The sequence below is a fragment of the Labrus mixtus genome, chromosome 6 (genome assembly GCF_963584025.1).
Source record: "Labrus mixtus chromosome 6, fLabMix1.1, whole genome shotgun sequence".
NCBI lineage: Eukaryota > Metazoa > Chordata > Actinopteri > Labriformes > Labridae > Labrus > Labrus mixtus.
In genome coordinates this window covers 26,569,136-26,580,838 of record NC_083617.1, presented here as the reverse complement: position 1 = coordinate 26,580,838, position 11,703 = coordinate 26,569,136, and positions in this window count along the sequence as shown.

Genomic DNA, 11,703 nt, shown 5'->3' with positions numbered 1-11,703 from the left:
ATGAGAAGTCCATAAAATGATGGGTGTGGTGGATTCAGACGGGACTGACATGCTCTGGTAGAGATTACATCAGCCCACTTCTACCTGCTAAACTCCTCGTGTCTGAAAAGAGCGGCATCGAGTGAAGGATTTAGGAGGATTAAAAGGTAGTTAGTTCCACTGTGAATTCTCCCAGCTACACTTTGGAGCCCCTCTCGATTTCCATTAGCAATAACAGATGGCATGTAATGATGCAATTATTACATATTAACTTAAGATTGCACACAGTGAATACAGATACATACATCCCTGGATCTTATTAGTTTCCATTACATTCAATCAACAGTTTGGATCGGTTTAATCTGCCCGTATCATATCTGCACATCAAAGGATTTTATGACTATAAACACACACCAACTACAGATGGATGTGTTTGTTGTTGTAAATGTTTAAGTTTGATTTATTTGTCTTCCAAAATGAATCTTTTTCGTCCCTTTCTGTTCTTATTATCCTTCTGTTTGTTCTTTTGTGAAGCATTTTGGACCTTGTGCATTTATGGAACGTGTTATAAGACTGTAAATAAGATAAGATATAAAGCAATTAGTACAAGAAACAGAGAGGACAGTGAGGAATATAAAGTGCAGTATCAACAGGGGGATATTTCAAGGTTGTTGCACAGTTTGTTTCAGTACTGGCCCGTTGCGTTAATGGACAGATTATTAACCAGTTATGTTTCAGAATATTGCACAGTTTAAATAAATAATGAATAATGGATGAGTTAACAGTGGTAAGTATGGGTGGGCTTAAAGGTCCTGTGCCCACCCACTTGTGCTATTTGCCAAAGCACCCTAACACCACAACACTCAGGCTTGTCAATAAATGGCTTGCATTTTTTCTCAGATGAAGTCACAGCACAACATTTCAGTCACAGATGTGGATTTTATTAATACACCACTACCTCAACTTTGTAAAACAAGCTAACAAGCTCTGTTTAGTGAGGAAAGCGAAAAAGTTTTCCTGCCAGCGTTGAGACTCTTCCTTCCACGTTCTTCGTCCACGTCTACGCAAGCAACAGAGAGGAAAATAGAAACAGGGAGTCGGGGTAAAAACCAGGGCACTGCTTTGTTCTGTGATGCTCACATGCTCTCAGGACACTCCAATAGGAAACAGTTGAACCAAGCTGATTCTGTCACTGTCTCATGCTGTTAAGACACGCTTATTTAAGATGTAGTTCTTGGGGCGGCAGTAGATCAGTCTGTAGGGACTTGGGATGGGAATCGACGGGGTCGCAGGTTGAAGTCCCGATGCGGATCATAATATGGAAGATGTTCTGGTAGCTTGAGAGGTTCCAGGGCACTTCCCGAGTACTGCCGAGGTGCCCTTGAGCAAGGCACCGAACCCCCAACCGCTCTGGTGCGCTCTCTGCATAGCAGTGTGTAGCAGCCCCACTCTGCACTGATGCATGTCCACAGGTCCTGTTTGTGCATGTGTGGGATTCAGGAGACGCATGTCTCTCAATAACAGAGTGTAAGACCAGAAGTTCCCCTCAGGGTTTAATGAAATATTTAAAATTTCAATAAAAAATAAAAAAATCTTGAAAGAAGTCAACATGAACATTCTTTTAGCAGTAATCAAAGCTTAGGTCTCCAGGATGACCTCTGACCCATCCATTGCCCAACAACCACTCTCCAACTGGACTTCTATGCTCACAGTACATTCACTGACCTCAACAGAACATTTAAACAGTAAGACGAGCAACATGTTCAGAAAATGAGCTAAATGGGTGTACCCACAGCTTTATATTTTGAGGGGTTTGCCACTGCACATGCTGCCATGTAGTAATTGTAAGATCAGCCTAGTTATACAGAAAACGTACAGTATGATAACACATCTACCTCAGTGATGATTCATTTTAAATCAGGTTCATTTCTAGGTTGCTCTCTGTCCTGAGGCTTGTGTACACAGCAGCTGTCACTCTCTTTCTAGGAATATTTGGAGCACATTAAGTTCAAACTATGAGTTTGTGACACACAAGCATTCCTCCCTGCCTGTTAGAAGTCTCTTTGCAAAGGTTGGATACCATGAATTAGGTTTCTGGTATTTACTGTTCCTCTTGTTCTCCGGAGAAAATAAAACCCTGTAGAATCTGAAGACTTTATTGTGCAACGTGTGTACTGTTTGTGTGTCTTTGTGCAATTGCTTGTGACTTCTAAAGAATCTTCTAAAAATCGTTAACTTAATATTACTGTAACTATGTCACCTTGATGCTGTTATCTATTAAGGTAAAACTGGATCTATTTTTCAGCAGCAGCAGTTACTTTCAGTAACTTTTTCAGGGTACACAAATGTTTCAGACATGTGGACCTAGTGCCTGATTTACATACATACATACAATAAAATATGTATAAACTCTATTTCACCCACATGTGCAAACTGATCTACTAAGGGGCAATGAGGATTGCACAAATGTGCAGGACAACATGCATTGTCCAAATAACACATCGGCCTTACTGAATATGCAATATGGGGCAATTCTAGCCTGGTGTGCCTTGGTCTTTTGTTGATATGAACATGTCAATATATGTGAATATATGATTAAGCAAGTCAGGAAGGTTTTTCAAGAGGAGTGCATGTGTGAAAACGGCTTATGTTGACCACATGTTAATTATGAAGTATATATACATACATTTTCAAAGTATAACTACTCATTTATTATTGCTAAAAAACAATGGAGCCCTGTAAACCCTAAAGGCCGGGCCTCACATCAGGCTGCTGTATTTAACAAGCTGGGTGTTGAGATGATTATATCAGGTCAACCCAAGGTCAAAAGCTCTTTTTCTTTTTTCAATTATTTTAGAATTATTAAGAAACTTTTATGGGACTTGTGTACCTTTGTGGGGTGGGACAGCTGAAGAGAGACTAGAAATATTGGGAGGAGAGAGGGGAGGATGATACGCACCGAGGGGCTGAGGGATGGAGACGAGCTGGGGGGGGGGGGGGGGGGGGGGGGGGGCACTGCAGTGTGGACTCAGTCTCTGTGCATTAGCCTTCTGCACTACCAAACGGAGATTAAGCCACACCCTTTTTTTGGATTTGTATGTTCTGAAGACACGAGTTGTTTAGATCATGTTTACTAAAAGAGGAACTTTGGCTGCACTAAAAAAAGTATGAAGGAATAACATCTGAAAAATGAGCAGGAAAATAATTTTATAATAGATCACTGACAGTTGTGCTTCAAGACACAATGACACTTGTGACAAGAAAGGGAAAAACAGAGAAATGATTTCAAATTGATGTGACCACATTCATGCATAGTCTTTGTGAGCACAGCCACTTTGCTTGTTCTGGTTTGTGTCGGAGGAGAGCATGCCTGCTCAGCAAACTCTCTCTAAAAGTAACAAAGAAGATTTCTCAAGGGTAAAGACTGAAATTAGCTCATCACTGTTGTGAAAGAACACTATTAGGTCTATCTCCACTTTTAGCCTAATGTAGTGTGGAAAAGCTTCATGCAGAGGCAGTGTAAAGCCAGCAAAAGGCACAGTGGATTCAGCTCTTGCACTCCCCACTTTCTTTGAACAAGCATTCAAGCTTATTCCTCTGAGTTCCCCCGCATGAGAGCTTTAAGTAAACAGAAGAAAATGACAGAGAAGCTGAAACAGTGGGGCATGGTTTACTCCTCTGCATGATTTACTCTTGTATTGCTTTGCAAAGCTTGTCAGGGATAACACAAGTTTAACCTGTAGCAAATTAGTCTCAGCGTGGATGTATTGATGTTGCTTAGATGTAAACACTCTTCTCCAAGGGTGTTAAAGATTGTTTCCAGGATTTACAGAGTGCCGTGTTTTCTGTTTGTGTATCAACTGATATTGACTGTAATTATTTCCAAGGTTTGGTTTTCTGCCTTGTACAGACTTTTTCTCTAACAGGAAGACAGAAAAACAACTGCAGAATTAAAGATGCATTTTGCTCGAAGCCTTCGCCCTGTGATCTCAGGACCACTCCCTATTGAATCACACACTCAAACGCACAAACACACACACACACACACACACACACACGCACACATTCATCATAACACTGGTATCTTCCCTCTTGTTGGCATTCTGCTGCAGTCCTGGTGCAGGTAGGGCTCAGGACCTTGACTGCCTAGGAATACACCATCCTACATGATGTACACATCATTAAATCTGCTAAATATATGAATAATTCACAGCTACAAGCAGCCGAATGTCGCTGTCATTAAATGTGTATCTATTAACTGCATGCATGTGCGAATTTGTGAGTGCAAAGCTTTGTGGTATGAAGAGAACTTAAAACTAAAGAGGCACCTTTAGTGGTGAATAATAAAGAGATGTATGTGTAGTTTCTTTAAATTATTGTTTTTACTTGAATGCACCCTCACATGAAATATTCATGATTTCATAATCAGTATTCAATTTGCTTTTCCTAAATAAGCATCTTTTGGCATGGTGGTGTTGCTGCCACTTTAATATCTGTACTTATAGTGTGATGGTTTATGCATTAAGCTTTGCAGAGCATGGAAACACTGTACAGCTTGACCACCGCCCTCTGCATGTGACACGATGCCATTGAAAATAACTTGCCCTTATTTATTCAGTGTGCAGGCATACAAAGTGACGTAGATCGAGCTTGAGGCTCCACTTTTTAACAGCTTTTGACCTTTAGTAGGTCATAATCATGCATGGAAAGAAAATGCTGTCAAAGATGGCTGGTTAGATTGAAAAGAATACTCAATTAAAGAACAAGTGACCAAAGAGGTTGGCAGCGTGACACTGCTACTTGGCCATAGGATGCAGATCTGTGCCGAACCCTTACTCCAACCAGCCACGGCAGCGGAGCTGAAAGGTTCCACTTGAGTCGATGTGTGTGCTTCCACTGGCTCTGTTGCGCTACGTCCCAGCTCCAGCAGTCCGGAGTCCTCTGCAGCAAAACGCTTTTATTTTGCCGAATGCCGGAGCGCATCAAATTACCACAGAGCAGATCGAGCGGGACAGGAAGTCAGACTCCCAAACAACATTAAAACGTCAGAACAATGATCTTATGTGTGTTTGTTGCTGTGTTTATAAGGGTTTTTATACGGTTTTGTACCACCTACATCGTATTATTTTTGCACTGTTTTATAATAATAATAATAATAATAATTTATCCTTTATTAGTCCCGCGAGGTAAAATTCTATTTTACACTCTGTCTAATGAACATGAACACACACAGGATCCTATGGACATGCATTAATGGAGAGGTCTCAGAGTGAGGGGGCTGCCCACAGCGAGCGCTCCAGAGTAGTTTTAGGGTTTGGTGCCTTGCTCAAGGGCACCTCGGCAGTGCTCAGGAAGTGGACTGGCACCTCTCCAGCTACCAGACGAACTTGCCGGGACTTGAAGTCCCTACAGACTGAGCTATTGCCGCAATTATCTTGTACGCTCAGAGAATGCCGCCTGTGGGTGTTGACATACGAGGGGGCTCAGAAACATACCTGGTTGGAGTTGACACCTAATGCACACGTATCTGGTGGAAGTTTGGGGTTATTAACATTACCCTATAGGCTAAGAGCTCACATACCCTATAGGTAACTAGCAGGGTGGCAAACTCGACAAGGCAAACAATAGATGTCACTCAAAAGAGCTACACAGCGTCACAGCACGTCGTGGACTTGATGATGACCGTGATGGAAATCATCAGGCAGGAAGAACATTAAAACCTTTTGCCCTCAGAGAGGGGCCCCCAACAGCCTGTGTCTTATAAAACATATTTTATTAATACTCACCACTCATCATTTTGTACTCTGGTTGAACGGTCTGTCATGTCAACCTGAAAGATTTATCATCCTTTATACTATTTTTTATGACTTTATGATCTTTTCTGCTTCAATCTTACCATCAGATCTTCATTCCAGGTATGAGAGCAGAAATGAGCAGATGAAGGTTGTTTTTTTAATTTTGAGATTTGAGAATGAAGTCAAGAAGAATATCACATATAAAGTAGATCTTTCAGTATAAGTGCCAAGCATTTAAAAAACAAAGTCAGAGGAGGAGGAGGACTATTTTTGTTGTACTTTTTTGATATTAAGTAAATGTTGAAAATACTGAGATTTATTCTTCTCATGCCTAGCCCTTTAAACTCTTCCTCAAAGTAAAACAGAGGAAATGTTCTTAATTACATCTGTTGAAGCGGGTTGGTTGTTTTTCCCCACGCACATCCTTCTCCGAGACATCTTTAATGCTGCACTATTTTAACCTGCTCCTAATCCAGAAGACGCATCACCAAAGTTTCACTGCCAGGTTGAAACATCACACAAATAAAGCTCAGTGGAGTGAGACTTTAGTGTGTGATTTGTCTTTTGACTGCATTCAGGATTTTCCCCCCTCTTACACCAGAGATAAAACTGTGTTTGGGAGGAGTGGAAACTGCTTTATTGTCTCTTAGAACAAAGCACAATTCATCAAAGCACAATGTTGTGACAATTCTCCCTCTGATATACTAGCTTGTCTCTGACAATACAGAAATGAACCATTGTTGGAGATTGTAATCTGACTGACATCAAGAGGAGTTGGCTGCTGGCACATTTTTACCATTAGATGTTTGAAGGAGAATAAAGAAAGCTGCTCAGCCCGACTTGTCACTATGCAACTACATTTTTAAGACCTTTAACCAGTGAGGGCTTGCTCGGCATGTACGCTCCATTCCAGCAAACGGCTGAAATACCAAGTAAGGCAGAGACGTAGATATTTAACTTGGACCCATTCAGGCCTCGCTCTGCCCGGCTCCGCCTGGGAGACAATCCCAATCCCCAGCCTTCTTTTCATCGAATCAGAGGACCATTCATTTTTAATGGAAGACCTTCAAAAGAAAGAAAATAGCTGCTTTTCCATCCTCCCTCCTCCTCTGTTTCTCATGCCAGGCCGCAGAGAAATAGGAAGATATGAATAAATTAGCTGCAGGATTTGATTTTCTCGGGGAAGGAGGAATGAGAAAAGTGTTTTGCAGAACTGAATGCATTGAACCCTTTTGTTTCTTGGAACAGAAACGACAGATACACAGAAGTAGAGGGCGAGGTGCCGGGTCCAAAGGTAGATATGAGGAAATGTGGATATGAAGAGCACAGTGAGTTATGTGTGTTGTATGATGACAGTAACATTTTTAAAACGGCTACTATTCTGACTGCGGATATGTTGCCAATTATTGTAGGTCACATTAAAGTTTCTTTGAATCAATCAATCTTTATTTGTATAGAGCCAATTCATAACAAGTGTTATCTCGAGACACACAAAGAAAGTAAAAAGACCTGTAAGCGCCATTTTTGCATTAATAAGTTTGATTATTATTGTTTGGATTATGATTTGCTAGAGCATAGCAGACGATATGTTTGTGTTTATCTTGGGAATATTTACTGAGATTATTCCTATTTTATTTTGAAGGTTTGTTGTGATTCTGTAATGTGATCAGGAGACAGGAAGTAAAGTGTATCGTTGTGTTACGCTGTCTAAGTAAAATAAACGAGTGACGGCGGAGCAACACGGTAGTTTTACCGTGGACACATGGGAACATGTGTGAAGCCAACTCAACGCGGAAAACAGTGTAATGTCGTCACTATAGAGTGGTTAAGAAAGAACTCAGCTTAAGAACATAAGATTTATTAAGAAGACCGAAGAAACCACTACATTAAGTAAAACTACCCGCTCACAAGCTTGACGTCGGACGCCATGACGACGCAAGAACTGTACAAGACGGTACAAGAATAAATGTAAGATACTCAGCTTCTCGAGAAAATAAGACAACAAGGATGTTTGGTCTTACTACGATGACACTCATTATGAAAGCATGCCGTGCTTTGTATCATAGACCATCGTTCATGAACACTTGTTGAACTAGAAGTTGTGTAAAAGAGGCATCATGGCGGACGACGACGCGCAGGATCCTGGACCTGGCGCACAGAGCTGCAGTAGCAGGGCTGACCAGAAGAGGGCGCCAAAGTACACAGAAAAGGGTTTGGAAGAGTGCCTGAACAGGCACATTAATGCAAGACGATCTAAACTCTCACAGCTAACAGCAAAAACGAATAAGATTAATGGACTTATGAAAGATAATGAGAGTCCAGACATTGTTGATGATCACTTGAATGAATGCTCGAAACTACAGAATGAGTTTATTCATACAAATGATAATGTACTGTTGCTGCTACCCGAAGAAGAAAAAGAGGCTGATCAAACATTTTGGTTCAAGCCAAAAATTGAACAAGTTAATAAATTCATGCTTGAGGTTGAGGGATGGACATCTAATATAAGACAACAACACCAAGATGACGTGAATCGAGATGATAGTGTGTCTGTCGCTGATGCACCCTTAAAAACGACATTTGGGTCATGTGTTGTACGAAGCACAGCCACAAGCAGTTCATCAAGATCATCCAGAGCTTCATCCATATCATCTGTACGTCGGAAGGAACAAGCAGAACGTGCCGCTTTACTTGCACGTGCAGCATCCTTGAAACAGAGACAAGTATTAGACTTTGAAGAATGCAAATTGAAGGCAAAAAGGGAACAACTTGAGATTGACACAGCTATTGCTGCTTCTACAGCCAAAATAAAAGTGTTGGAAAACTATGAATACGAAAGTTGTAAGAGTGATGCAGTTGCTGATCCTGAAGTACGACTTTCAGACAATCAGCCGCAAAGGAACCAGCTTCCAGAAACAAAGCTTGGACATTCAGAATGGTTAAAGGTATCTGATCATCAAATGAAACAAGAAAACCAGACACAGGAGAATGGCATCAATGATGACCCAGTAGATCTGTGTGAAGTGATGCTTAAACAAAATAACATCACTGAGATGTTAGTCAAACAACAGAGACTGTCACATTTGCCCCAAAGAGACATTCCTGTTTTCAGTGGAGATCCACTTGAGTTTAAATCATTCATAAGAGCTTTTGACCATACAATTCAGGACAAGACAGATAGTGACAGTGATAGGTTATACTACCTTGAACAGTTTACCAGAGGTGAGCCCAGAGACTTGGTAAGAAGTTGTCAACACATGAGTCCTTATCAAGGCTATCATGAGGCAAGAAAGCTGTTCACTTATCACTATGGTAACGAACTGAAAATTGCAACTTCCTACATGAACAGAGCATTCAACTGGCCACAGATTAAACCTGACGACGCCAAGGCTCTTCAGAGTTACTACCTGTTTCTCACTGGATGTAACAACGCAATGCAAGACATCAACCAGTTTCAAGAAATTGAGAATCCCACTAATCTCAGAATTATTGTCTCTAAGTTACCTTACAAGATAAGAGAGAAGTGGAGAGTTTCTGCTTTTGACATTCAGGAGGCAACTGGACAAAGAGCAAAGTTTTCAGATCTGGTTAGATTCATGAGCAGACAAGGTAGAATAGCTGCTGATCCTATTTTTGGAGACATAAAGGATGCTGAGGATAAGGGAAAACCTTATGCAAACCTGAAAACGACAAGAACATCTAGACCAAAGGGAAGTGCTTTTGCCACAAGTGTAGCACCTTCTGCAAATGAAAAGGCACATGATCATGGTAAAAACTCGTACTCCTCTACATGTTACACAGGCAGTGCATTTCAGAAACCATGTGTGTACTGTGAAAAACAACATACATTGGCAGAATGTCACAAAATCAGAAATCAGCCTTACAGGGAAAAACTAGATTTTCTTAAAGGCAAAGGTTTGTGCTTTGGATGTTTGACATCAGGACATTTAAGTAAGGACTGTAGAAAAAGAGCTTCATGTGAGTTTTGTTCAAAGAAACACCCAAGCATGCTTCATTTCACAAAAGAAGAAGATAATGAAAAGGTTGACAGCAGTCAGAAAAACACCACAGAAAAGACTACAGCTGATGAATCAACACACATCTCAGGTGGGACCTGTGGAGCCACTGGGGCCGGAACAGACAGTCGTGTTTTGTCGATTGTTCCTGTGTGTGTCAAGTCAAAGAAAAGCAACAAGATAATAGAGACTTATGCATTCATGGATAATGGAAGCCAAGCCACATTCTGCTCCGAGGAGCTAATGAGGCAGCTTGACCTTGAAGGTAAGAAAACTCAGATCCTGCTTCGCACAATGGGCCAGGAAAAGTTAGAGCCAAGCTACCATCTTACTGGACTAGAGGTGTGTGGTTTGAAAGAGAACATTTACATTGACTTACCCGAGATTTACACTCATAAAGACATTCCAGTTTCCAAGGAGAACATTCCAGTGCAAAAGGATTTGGAAAAGTGGCCACATCTTCATGGTATTCAGCTGCCACAGATTGATGCAGACATTGGTTTGTTAATAGGATGTGATGTGCACAAAGCTATGGAACCGTGGGAAGTCATTCACAATGAAGACAACGGTCCATATGCAGTTCGAACTGTCCTAGGCTGGGTAATTAATGGTCCTCTCAGGAGAGATGATTGCACTACTTCATCTGAAAGTGAACTCAGTGTTTCTGTGAATTGCATTTCTATTGCTAATGTAGAGAACCTCCTAGTGCAACAGTTCAACCATGATTTTCCAGAGAAAGCCTGTTAAGAAAAACAAGAAATGTCACGAGAAGATATTCAGTTCATGAACTCTGTTAATGAAACAGTGAAAAGGGTTGATGGACACTACAGTGTTGGTCTTCCTCTGAGAAACAAAGACACAAAAATGCCTGTTAACTGCAGTGTAGCTGTCCAGAGAGCAGAAAACCTGAAAAGGAAACTTGTCAAGAACAGAGACTTTCACAGAGAATATAAAGACTTCATGTCTGACCTGTTAAGCAAAGGCTACGCAGTTAAAGTATCACATGAAAAGACTGTGATTGAAAATGAGAGAGTTTGGTATATACCTCATCACGGGGTGTATCATCCACAAAAAGGAAAACTTCGCGTAGTCTTCGACTGTGCAGCATCATATCAAGGCAAGTCACTCAGTAAAAGCTGTTGTGAACAACTTTTATGTAGACGATTGTCTTTTATCGGTGTCAAGTGAAACACAAGCATGTGCTATGGTCAAAGACTTAACAACAGTGTGTGAGTGTGGAGGATTTCATCTTACAAAATGGATGAGTAACAGCAGAGTTGTCCTCGCATCCATTCCTGAAACAGAAAGAGCAAAACAGGTTAAAGATTTAGATCTTAGTCATGTTGCTTTACCTGATGAGAGAGTACTAGGAGTCAACTGGTGTACTGAGACAGATGTTTTCAAGGTTAGGATAAATGCAAAACAAACTCCTCAGACAAGACGTGGCATCCTCTCATTTGTAAGTGCCATATATGACCCTTTGGGATTCTTGTCACCTGTCATCCTTCCAGCAAAGATGATCCTGCAGGAGCTTTGTGGCAGAAAAGTCTCCTGGGATGAGGACATCCCCGCTGAACTGGCTAAAAGAGCACAAATGTGGATTTCGGATCTTACAAAGCTTCATGGTTTCACAGTGGAGCGGTGTTTGAAACCGATTGGATTTGGAACAATCACATCAGCGCAATTGCATAATTTTGCTGATGCCAGCGAGAAAGGTTATGGTGTTGTTACCTACCTTCGCATAACCAACGAGAAAGGAGAAACTCACTGTTCATTCATCATCAGCAAGGCCAGAGTTTTGCCACTCAAGCAAACAACAATTCCGAGGCTGGAGTTAACAGCAGCTACTGTTGCTGTTAAAATAGACTGGCTCATGAGAAAGGAGCTGCAAATGCAGCTTGAAGATTCTGTGT